The following is a 12555-nucleotide window of genomic DNA, read 5'->3' as shown; positions in this document are numbered from 1 at the left end:
AGACAGACCAGCACCGGCAGCTAAAAATATGAAATCATTTATACAACGTCTCTTTAAGTTTGTTCCGTCTTCCAGCTTACACAATGGATATGACGGCTGGGGAGGGGATGAAGGGGAGAGAGGGAGGAAATGGGGCCTAGGGGAGAGGAAAAGGGGATGTAGGGGAAGGAGGGGTGACAGGGGGATGTGGAGAAGGAGACTGGATTGATAAGGGATTGCTGGATACCGTATATATACAGTTAACAGATAGGCAGACCAATTGAGATGTACTGAGTTTCATAGTCATACATACATTTACACACACACACACACACACACACACACACACACACACATACTGTCTCTCTCTCTCTGTTCATCTATCTATCCGTCTGTCTATCTATCTATCTATTACTTGGCAGTACAATGGAAGGGAGAGACAAATTGGTAACATAATCCACAAAATAAGATGGACCTATCAATCTACACACACACACACACACACACACACACACACACACACACACACACACACACACACACAGGCTGGTAGGCAGAGAGACGTGGACAGAAAATGATGCAGCCTAAATGTGATCGGGTTTAACAGACTAATATAAAAACACAAAGACAAAACAGATAATGGCCAGACAGACATAAAAACAGACAGAAAGACAGACAGACATAAAAACAGACAGGAAGACAGACTGACATAAAAAACAGACAGAAAGACAGACATGCAGACTGACAGAAGGACAGACAGATATGAAGAAAGACTGAGTGAGAAAGATGAAGAAAAATAGCCTAAAAGAAATGGACATGTGTGAGGAAAGTACACAGGCAACAGACTTTAAATAATTCTCTTTTGCAATTCAAGAAAGAAGGAACCAAAGGCCAGGCACCAGCAAGCCTGTTCCCTCCACGACAAAAACACAAACAAGAGAGAGAGAAATTCAAGATCCGTTCATTTAGCGATGCCTGGACGTAAACACCTAAATTGGTAACCGAATCCACTGAATGATGTCGAGAAAACTTCCTAGATAGGCCGGAATTGGGTCTGTAGGGGAAATAATCAGCTCTAAAGGGATAAGTGTGATTTTTCTGAGTGATGTTTTGATGTGAGTCTTGCATCTTTAGGCACTCCAGTTTGATGTTTTGGATTATATATGTAATTTACGCTAAGATATGGCTGTGTGTGTGTGTGTGTGTGTGTGTGTGTGTGTGTGTGTGTGTGTGTGTGTGTGTGTGTGTGTGTGTGTGTGTGTGTGTGTGTGTGTGTGTGTGTGTGTGTGTGCTTAGGTTGTCTTCCCATATCTGATAGGTATCAAACAATCATTTTATCTACTCAACTATCTATCCATCTATCCAACTATCAATCAGTCTATCTACCCAACTACCTACCAATCTATCTATTTACCCAACTACCTGCCTATCTATCTATCTACCCAACTACCTGTCTATCTATCTATCTACCCAACTACCTGTCTATCTATCTATCTATCTATCCCTCTATCTATCTGTTTATCTATGTATGGTATCTGACATCTAATCAAAATTATTTCAAAGTTATTATTGAGTTTCTGGAAAGTGTAAGAATATCATTGTAAATCTCTCTCTCTCTCTCTCCACCAAAGCTCGTGATGGGAGGCATTTACAGATGAGAGAGAGAGAGAGAGAGAGAGAGAGAGAGAGAGAGAGGGAGAGGTCTCAGGGAGGAGATGAAACAGGGACGGGAGATGATGAAGAGGAGATAGGAGATGGAAGGAAAGAGGACATGAGGACGAGGAGAAGGAGAGAGGATGAGGGATGAGGGGAGAAATGTGACAAAGAGGGGAGAGGATGAGGGGAGGGGAGGGGAGAGAAAAGGAGGAAGAGGGGAAGGAAGCGGGGAGAAGTGTGAGGGATGATGGGAAGAGGGTAAGCGGGAGGGGAGATGGAGAGGAGACGAGAGGAGGAAGAAGGATACAGGAGAGAGGGGGAGAGAAGAACTGAGGGAAGAAGAAGGGTGGCGTGAGAGGAGAGGGGAGAGAAAATAGAGGGAGACGGGAGATGTGGGGAGGAGGGGAGGAGGGGAGGGGAGGGAAAAGGGGGGGTAGGGGTGAGGGGAGAAGCTATAATGAAAAGAACGTGCGACAAATTCTAGCTGAACATCACGCGAGGGGAGGAGAAAGCGGCTCTCTCTCTCTCTCTCTCTCTCTCTCTCTCTCTCAGTCTGTATCTATCTCCATCTATCTACCTATCTATCTATTTATATCTTCCTCTATCCTGCAGAGTTTGTTTCTTGGATGATTTATATTTCATTCTGATTTCTCACCCTCTTTCTCTGTCCCTGTCTGTCTGTCTGTCTGTCTCTCTCTCTCTTTCTCTCTCTCTCTCTCTCTCTCTCTCCCCTGCGGCATATACAGTGAAGCTTAGGCCTACATTCACCCATTTAAGATAAACAAATCGCACTGAGGACGTTACGCGCATCAGCCTATAGTGTGTTTACTCCAACTTGGCATATATTACTAACCCATCTGAATTTGGCTGAGGACATGTAGTTAGTCTGGAGGGCTGATCTGACTAGTAACCAAGGAGATTTAGTCCTACTTCATGAAGCTCACTAAATTTCATATAAACAGGACATTGTGACTGAGTTTGAGTGAGGCCCAGTTTCCTAAAAAAAAAAAAATATAGATAGATAGACTGATAGATAGATAGATAGAGAAAGAGAGAGAGAGAGAGAGATAACACCACTTCTCCCTCAAGATAAATTAGTAAAAAATGACCTGCAATGCGGGCGTTTTTTTTTTTTTTTTACTTTCTCCGTTTTTTTTTTTTTTTTTTTTTTTGTGAGGGGGGAGGGGCCGCATCGTTCCCATATTGCTATTCAACTTTCTACAATATGGATGATGAAAAAATGGAATGCTGTCTGCCTCTTCTGTGCTATGGAGAAATGGTTGATGATGATGATGATGATGATGATGAGGAGGAGGAGGAGGAGGATCAGTATCGTCATCATCATCATCATCATCACCCATGACTTTAGGATAACAGTATTTCTCGAGGGTGTTCACCTATGTCACAGTCCTTCACCCTCCACTGTGCCTCACCGTTCCGTCTCTAGCTGCACCGTCACGCACCGTAGCACCCAACACGTGTATCGCTAGCGGCTGTTTTACTTGGATTCTGGGTCGGTGAACAGAGATGATGATATTTGAGGAGGCTGAGTTTCGTTATCTTTCTGTGTAATTTTTCTTTTCTGATTTATGGAAGTGGTTTTAGATGCTTTTTTTTTTTCAGAGAGAGAGAGAGAGAGAGAGAGAGAGAGAGAGAGAGAGAGAGCTAGTGTTTGTATCACAGGTCTGCTACGTGTCTAAAACCTGTATGTGACACCATCCCTTTCTGTTTGTTAAATGGGAACTGACGTGTGTGTGTGTGTGTGTGTGTGTGTGTGTGTGTGTGTGTGTGTGTGTGTGTGTGTGTGTGTGTGTGTGTGTGTGTACTTAAGTTTTCCCTCACCAGTGTACACATTCTACCATGCGACGGGATACTATTTTGTGTGTGTGTGTGTGTGTGTGTGTGTGTGTGTGTGTGTGTGTACAGGTGTCTAGTCATTCTGCTTCATACTTCCACGCACATAAAAATACCTAATTTATATGGAAAGATACACAGATGAAAGACGTAGAGAGACAGACAGCCAGACAGATAGATAGACAGATAGATAGATAGACAGATGTGCGTGTTTGGTGTGGGTGTAGCGGTGTCTTACAGGTGTGCGTGTGTCAGACAAGGTTTAATGACACCCCGGTACACTGCTTTCCTTCCCACCTTCCATACTAACTTCTGTGTAGTTACATAGTAGACAGATAGATAGATAGATAGATAGACTGACTGATAGATAGATAGACAGACATGTGGATAGGTAAATGGATAGATAAATATAGATAGATGGACTGGGATAGACTGACAGATAGACAGGTAGGTGGGTGGGTGGGTAGGTAGGTAGGTAGGTAGGTAGGTAGGTAGGTAGGCGGACAGACAGATGGATGGAAGGATGGATAGACAGACTGACAGACGAGTAGATTAAGAGACAAACAGACTCATAGACAGATAGACTCACAGAAAGATAGACAAACAGACAGATAGACTGATAGATAAACAAACAGGTAAATAGATAGAGAGATCGATGGACAGACTCATACACGTACAGATAGATGGATAGTGTGAAGGTGCAGTGTGTGTGTGTGTGTGTGTGTGTGTGTGTGTGTGTGTGTGTAGACATAGGACACACTACACCATGATCCATAATAATAATAATAATAATAATAATAATAATAATAATAATGACTAATAAAAATAATCATAAATAATAATGATGATGATGATGATGATGATGATGATGATGATGATGATGATGATGATGATGATGATGAGGAGGAGGAGGAGGAGGAAAAAAAGAAAAAGAGGAAGAACAGGAAGAAAAATATTATAATATACAAACCCTTCTGTTGCCCTCCGCTTCCCACAAATGCTCGCCTAATAACAACTCCGGAACTTACCTGGGTGAGAAAGAGAAAAACATTAATTGATTTTTTTTTAAAGGTATGGTTCTTTATGAAATGAAGTATGAAGTTTCACAAAATCATAATCATTCTCTCTCTCTCTCTCTCTCTCTCTCTCTCTCTCTCTCTCTCTCTCTCTCTCTCTCTCTCTCTCTCCCTCTCTCTCTCTCTCTCTCTCTCTCTGTCTTCATCACTTCATATTCTCTCTCTGTCTTCAGTTTTAGCAATACGATTCTTACAGCGATGCCTTGTTGCTGTATCACCCTCTCGGTCATCCCCTTCCCCTCCCTCCCCTCTCCTCCCCTCCTCTCCTTCCTCCCCTCTCCTCCCTCCCTTCCTCTCCTCCTCCTCCTCTCTCCTTCCTCCCTTCCTCTCCTCCTCCCCTCTACTCCCTCCCCTCTTCTCTTTTCACCCACATCGCAACACCTGCCACTGGAACGCAAGCCAGATTGGGTCAGAATGATAACTTTAGTGCTTTTACTCTAACTTGGCCAAGATTTTCGTCCTTTTGGAGCTCATTTCACGTAGTTCAAAATGAGACGATACTGTGGCTGTACATCCTTCTCATAGCACTTCTTCGTGACTAGCATCATATTCCAGTGTCAATCTTTTGTTATAAGGACACCCACAGCCATATCCACCACCCTAACACGTCACACACACACACACACACACACACACACACACACCATTACTGAGACGCTCATAAAACGCTACTATTGCAGCCTGACTCATTTTATCCTTGAAAAGAGAGAGAGAGAGAGAGAGAGAGGTACAGGCACCAAAAATCCGTCCTCAAGCTGAATAGGTACACCACAGTCACGCCACACTTGCAATAAAATGCAGAGTGTGCCACCTATTCGCAATCTGACACACTTACACTCTTACATGCACTTTCTAAACTCTCCTACCGTGACAGAAAAAAAAATATATACATAAAACTACCAAAGGAAAAAAAAAAGCAGACCAAAAATATTATGGAAGAATAGTATGAGACAGACGTTCGCCTAATATTCCGCCTCTTTGCTTGTCACTTTCTCTGCTGGCTAATATTACTAAGCTGAGAGAGGCTTGGTATGTTTCTCTGCCCATTAATTTCACCTCTGTTACTTGTCACTTTCCTCTGCTGGCTAATATTACTAAGCTGAGAGAGGCTTAGTATGTTTCTCTGTTCATAGATTTCACTCCTGTTTGTCACTTCCTCTGCTGGCTAATATTACTAAGCTGGGAGAGGGTTAGTATGTTTCTCAGCACACATTTTTCACCTCTGCTTGTCACTTCCTCAGCTGGCTAGTATTCCTAAGCTGAGAGAGGCTTAGTATGTTTCTCTGCCCACATATGATTCTCTTTGATGTGCTGCTTCAAGACGGAAAGTGACGGATATGCCCCAATATTACCAAGGGAAGAGACCTGATATGTTTTTCTCCGGCCATAGATGATTCTCTTTGGTATGATGCGTCAGGGAGGAAAGTGACGGACATGCCCTAAGTGTGAAGCAGAGCCAGTGGAATACTGGACCAATTCTAGTTCCTCACAGATCAAGGACCAATAAAATACGTGAGAAGAAAAACACTAACAATAAGATGAAGGAATAAAGAGAAGAACATAAGGGAAGATTGTGTGTCGTGGGGACAGTGGCAAAAATACTTGGAGAAGAAGTGGACCTAGAACAAGATGGAGGAAGAAGGTGAGGAAGATGAAGACACAGATGATGATGGGTGAACAAAGGGAGGGGGAAGGAGACATGGAATATGGTGAAGGAAGGAGGTACGGGGGAAGAAGAAGACCTAGAAGAAATAGGTTAAGCATAAGAAAGAGTAAAATATCAAGAATAAGATGGAGGAGAAGGATGTCTACATGAGATTAAGGAAAAAGGAGAGGGAATCTATGAGGGAGGGTGATGTGTGATGGGTAGAGGGTCGGAATAGTTGGAGGTGTTTTTGTTGGGTCCTCTCTCTCTCTCTCTCTCTCTCTCTCTCTCTCTCTCTCTCTCTCATTTTACCTCTTCCTTACCTTCTTTTCTCCCTCCTTCCCTAACTTCTCACCTCTCCTCTCAACTCTTCATTCTCTCCCTCTCCCTCCTCTACTTCTCGTCGTCTTTCCTTTCAGTATACCTTCCTCTCTTTCCATTCCACAAACCTGTCCCTCCATCTTTTCCTTCTTCCTCTCTCTCTCCTCTCTCCCTCCCATTTACCCTCTCCTCTCCATTCCTCCTCTCTCCCTCGCCTTTACCCTCTCTCCTCCTTCCTCGCTCCCTCCTTCTCTCCATCCCTCCTCTCTTCCTCTCCCTCTACCCTCTCTCGGTGAAGGAAGTGACAAGAAAGGATGCAGTCAGCCTCCGGTCTTATCACTCAGGACACTCCACCTCCCAAACCTACTCTTACTCACCTCACTCATTTCCTTACTCTCTCTCTCTCTCTCTCTCTCTCACACACACACACACACACACACACACACACACACACACACACACGCACACTCACACGCACGCACACCATCCCATTCTCACACGTACCGTCCCCCTTCCCTCTCTCAAACACACACACACACACACACACACACACACACACACACACACACACACACACACACACTGCAAGACAATAAGGAACAGAAGCTATGTGAGAACAGATGGCCAAGCTTCTTATGTTTACACAGATCAATGGCGAAGAGAAAGAGAAGGAGAGAAGAGAATGAATGGAGGAAAGGAATGAAAGGGAGGGAAGAAAGAGAGAAAGGGAGGGAAGAAAGGAGAGAAATGGAGGGAGGAAAGAAGAGAAAGGGAGGGAGGAAAGGAGAGAATGGGAGGAAGGAAAGGAAAGAGTGAATGGGGGAAAGGGAAAAGGAAGAGGGAGGTAAGGGTTGGAAGGGGAAGAAAGGAGATGAGAGAGAGAGAGACAGAATGAGACGAGAAAAGTGAACCCAGGACGAGAAAAATAAACAGGAGATATGCACACTAGCCAGCATGATCCCAAGGTGTCCGTTAAGTGTGAAAGTGTTAAGTGTTAAGTGGTGAGTTATGGCTTCATGAGAATTAGGGCGTAGGAGGCTGGGGAGAGGCTGGAATTGGCTCATAAAGTAAAGAATATTTCCTAAGCTTGCCAATACGGGGGTTAGTGTGTGTGTGTGTGTGTGTGTGTGTGTGTGTGTGTGTGTGTGTGTGTGTGTGTGTGTGTGTGTGTGTGTGTGTGTGTGTGTGTGAGAGAGAGAGAGAGAGAGAGAGAGAGAGAGAGAGAGAGAGAGAGAGAATTATTGCTGTTTTGTGGTTTTCAGATTACTGTCTTCTCTCGTCTCACTTCATCATTATAATTACTCTCCTCCCCCCCGTCTCTCTCTCTATCTATCTTTATCTCTATCTATCTGTCTATCTGTCTCACTCTCTATCCATCTATCTATCTATCTTATTCCCCCTCCTCTTCATCCCTTCCTCCATTTTTCAACGCTTCCCTCCCTCTCTTTACTACTACTACTACCTCTCTCTCTCTCTCTCTCCCCAAAGCCTGAGGAATGAGATGGGGTGAACGTAGGTGCTATCTTGTGAAAACTAAAATCATTCCACATATCTTCGCTCACAAGGCAGACGCTGTGAAAAGGCAAGAAATAAACGAAGGGGAATGAAAAATAAATATAAGTATGTATGAAAAGATGAGAAAAAAATGAAGAAAAATGAACTGATGAAAGATGGGGATGAATAAAGAATGCTAGATTAAAGAGAAGCAGAAACTATTATTATTATTATTATTATTATTATTATTATTATTATTATTATTCCACTCCTCACGGGAATATGGAAGGCAATGGGGATGAGAATGAACGAAAATTGGCTATGGAAGTGGAAATATAAGACATAAGGGAAATAAACACACGAAGAGGGATAAAATAATGCTTTAAAACAGCTAAATAAGAGAATTCCCATGTTTTTTTGCCACTAAGCGTAAAATAACGAAAGAAAGAACAAATAAAAGGAAAGATAACACCAATTTTCTTCGATTATATGATAGACTGATGATATAATAATAATAATAATAATAATAATAATAATAATTGTACCAGTAGTAGTAGTAGTGGCAGGAGGAGGAGGAGGTGGAGTGGGAGTAATAGTAGTAGTAGTAGCAGTAGTAGACGTAATAATAATAATAACAATAATAATAATAATAATAATAATAATAATAATAATAAAACAGCTACTCTCCCTTTTCCCTTCCAAGGCAGACGAAACGAAACGAAAATACATGAAAATAAGCTAAAAACCAATTTCTTAGCTGCCACGACAGATGCAGGATAAAACGAATGAATGGGAGCTGGGACAATGAAGGCGACGATCGATGTGTGTGTGTGTGTGTGTGTGTGTGTGTGTGTGTGTGTGTGTGTGTGTGTGTGTGTGTGTGTGTGTGTGTGTGTGTGTGTGTGTGTGTGTGTGTGCGGAGGCTGGGGATAATGTGGGAGTGGGTGGAGGGAGAGAGGAGAAAGAAGGGAAGGGAAATATGAAGGGAAGAGAAGAGGAGGAGGAGGAAGCAGAAATAATTAATAAGAATATGAATACACACACACACACACACACACACACACACACACACACACACACACACACACACACACACACACACACACACACACACGCAGACTCGCTGTGTTTAGTACTTTCTCATCTTTGTTCCTTAAAATAAACGACAGATTTGCAGCATCACCTTCCATCTCAAGAGCAATGGATGTGATGCTTCTTTGGCCCTTACGGTAAGTGACATGGAGGCCTCGTAACGTCTCTTCCTAAGCGATTTATTCTGCATATCTTAACATTATCTTGAACGTTAATTATACCGCTTCAATATCGAGATAGAAAATAAAAGAAAGGGTACAAGAATTACAAGTTTCGTATTAAAAGAAAAAAATTAATGTCTTGATAGTGCACAAGAGCAGCCGACCTAGTGATGTCTGTGGAGGAACTTAAACATTACCGTACTCTACCACATAAGTTACCAAGGACGGCACCACATTCACCGTTATTCACCACACCACCACCACCACCACACGACCACCAGCACTACTACCACCAACACAAGAACACCTTTACTACCACCGCTATCACCACCAACACACAACTACCTTTTTCTTTACCACAATACCACAGCAATACTACCACCCCTACACCACACTCCACCACACAACCTATGACTGAAGACCACTGCCAATATCACCACTACAATCATCATCACCACCACCACACTATGAAGACACACACACACACACACACACACACACACACACACCACTACCCTCCCTACATACACACAACTACCCCTTCACACACACACACACACACACACACACACACACACACACACACACACACACACACACACACCACTACCCTCCCTACATACACAAACTACCCCTTCACACACACACACACACACACACAACCCCCCACACACACAACCCTCCACACACATAACCCCCCCACACACACAACCCCCCACACACACAACCTTTCCCTATACACTACCCTACCCCAACCCACAAACCACCAAATACCTTTCATTCACACACACCAACATTTAGGTCAAACAACAATACCTCACCAGCATCACAGTATAATACAGACAAAGCAAGAAAATGTCCAGAAGTGTAATAAAAAATGTCCTTAAATTCAGTACTAAGTTCGCTTGAGGAAAAGTGTAATAAGAAGGGATATGACTAGTAAAAAGTTATGAGAGAGAGAGAATGAGGTCTGTGGTGAGAGATGGTGATAAAAAGAGTTGTTGTAAGTGTGTGTGTGTGTGTGTGTGTGTGTGTGTGTGTGTGTGTGTGTGTGTGTGTGTGTGTGTGTGTGTGTGTGTGTGTGTGTGTGTAATAAAGCAACTAGTATGCTCAATAACACAAGCGACCAGAGGGACTTACACATCCATTCACCACACCACACCACACCACACCACACCTCACCACACTACACCACTCCACATCACACCACACCACACCACACCACCTCCCTCATATAAACCTTGCCCCCAATGACACTACAACCAATGGGATATGATAACGTATTATCTTCTAACACTATTACTAACACTACAACTAACATCCCTAAGTCCTCAAATATTTCCTGCATAATTTCCAAAAGTAGCCATGACACTAGCAGACCTAAGGTAATACTTATCCTACCAGCTTAAGTAAAGGAGACAGTTGAATGGGAGTACTGTAATACCATAGGAAAAAAAGCCTGCCCTAACTCTACAGAGGAGAAAAAAATAAACATAAATAGGAGCATAAAGAAGCCAGTGGGCCTAATGTATCTAAGTCTTGGCTAAAAAAGAGGAAAAAAGGAAGGAAAATGGAAAGGAAAAAAATAATATACCCAGCCACTTTACCCCCGTCACAAAATAATGATAATAAAAGATATGACAGTCTTGCTTCCCCAAATAATAATAATAATAACAATAATAATAATAATAATAATAATAATAATAATAATAATAATCTACCCTATCACTCCACACCTATCAAGAAAACAATGGTTACAAAGGATAATCTTAAAGCCTTCAGGCCGATTTTCCCACTAAACGATTTTACTAAGTTGGGAGAAACCACTTACAAAGGGATTAAAAAGAGCCTACATTAGCCTCCTCATATTCCGAATTTTTGGGAGACAGAGGAAGAAAGAAACCACGCAAACAGAGTAGTTCCAATTAAGTAAGAAGAGAGACACCGGGAAAGACCAACAGACCTCTACATTTAAGACAGGGAGAGAGGAAGGTAAAGAAATCACAGGGAAGACATGGAAAGTGGAAGAATTAAATAAGAAAGAGAGAGTAACGGAGCAATATTAGGACGACGGAGTAGATACAGGGAGAGAGGAAGACAGCAAAAGACAGCATAAGCAAGGCGTGGAAATTGCAAGACAGGCCTCTACCTTAAAGACAGCGAGAGAGGAGAGGAGAAAGGAAGGGAGAGCAAAGACAGCGATAGCAAGGCGTGGGAATTACAAGACAGGCCTCTATATTTAAGACAGCTTGAGGAAGACAGCAAGGACAACATAAGCAAGGCGTGGAAACTGCAAGACAGGCCTCTACATTTAAGACAGCGAGAGGAAGACAGCAAAGACAGCATAAGGAAAGCGTGGAACTGGTCTCTTCCCCCGCCTTACACGGATCCCCCTGTATATTATTCCTGGCTTGTGGAAAATTAGACTCGGGCCTTTGGGATTTGGCCGTGAAATGGTTCTGCCTTTAATATTTCCACCTCAAGTCCCCCCTTCCCGCCCGGCCTTAGAGGAAGCTGGGAAGACTTGCTGGAAGGCGATGGTATAGGGACTTCCATAAGGACTGCTGTATCTCTGCTTCTCGCCTCTCCCTCTCTCTGTCTCTGTCTCTGTCTCTCTCTCTGTCCTCTGCTGTGTATGTTTGTCTGTGCCTGTCCACCTCTCTGTCTCTCTGTCTGTATCTGTCTGTCTGTTTCTCTCTTCTCTCTCTCTCTCTCTCTCTCTCTCCATAATATACAGGGGATCTAAGTAAGCCTGGGGAGCCTACAGTTCTACGCCTTTCCCCCCTCCCTCCCTCTCTCTCTCTCTCTCTCTCTTTTTTATTCTCCGTGACTGGGCAATCAAAGAGAATTAAAACAATATGTACGTTATCACCCTACATGACCACCACCACACCCTAGAGAGAGAGAGAGAGAGAGAGAGAGAGAGGAAAAAATGCGAGGGGGAGGAAAGGGTGAGAGAGGGGAGAGAAATTGGAGGGAGGAGGGAAAAATGGATTGAGCAGGGAGGGAAGAGGCAAGAGATACGGGAGGAAACTGCAAGGAGAGGAATACAAGGAGAGGAATACAAGGGGTGGAATACAAGGGGAGGAATACAAGGGGAGAAATACAAGGAGAGGAATACAAGGGGAGGAATACAAGGAGAGGAATACAAGGGGAGGAATACAAGGAGAGGAATACAAGGGGAGGAATACAAGGGGAGGAATACAAGGGGAGAAATACAAGGAGAGGAATACAAGGGGAGGAATACAAGGTGGGGAATACAAGGGGAGGAATACAA

The sequence above is a fragment of the Coenobita brevimanus genome, chromosome 81, assembly GCF_032717465.1.
Source record: "Coenobita brevimanus isolate Jiangsu-jjx chromosome 81, ASM3271746v2, whole genome shotgun sequence".
NCBI lineage: Eukaryota > Metazoa > Arthropoda > Malacostraca > Decapoda > Coenobitidae > Coenobita > Coenobita brevimanus.
This window is presented reverse-complemented; position numbering follows the sequence as displayed.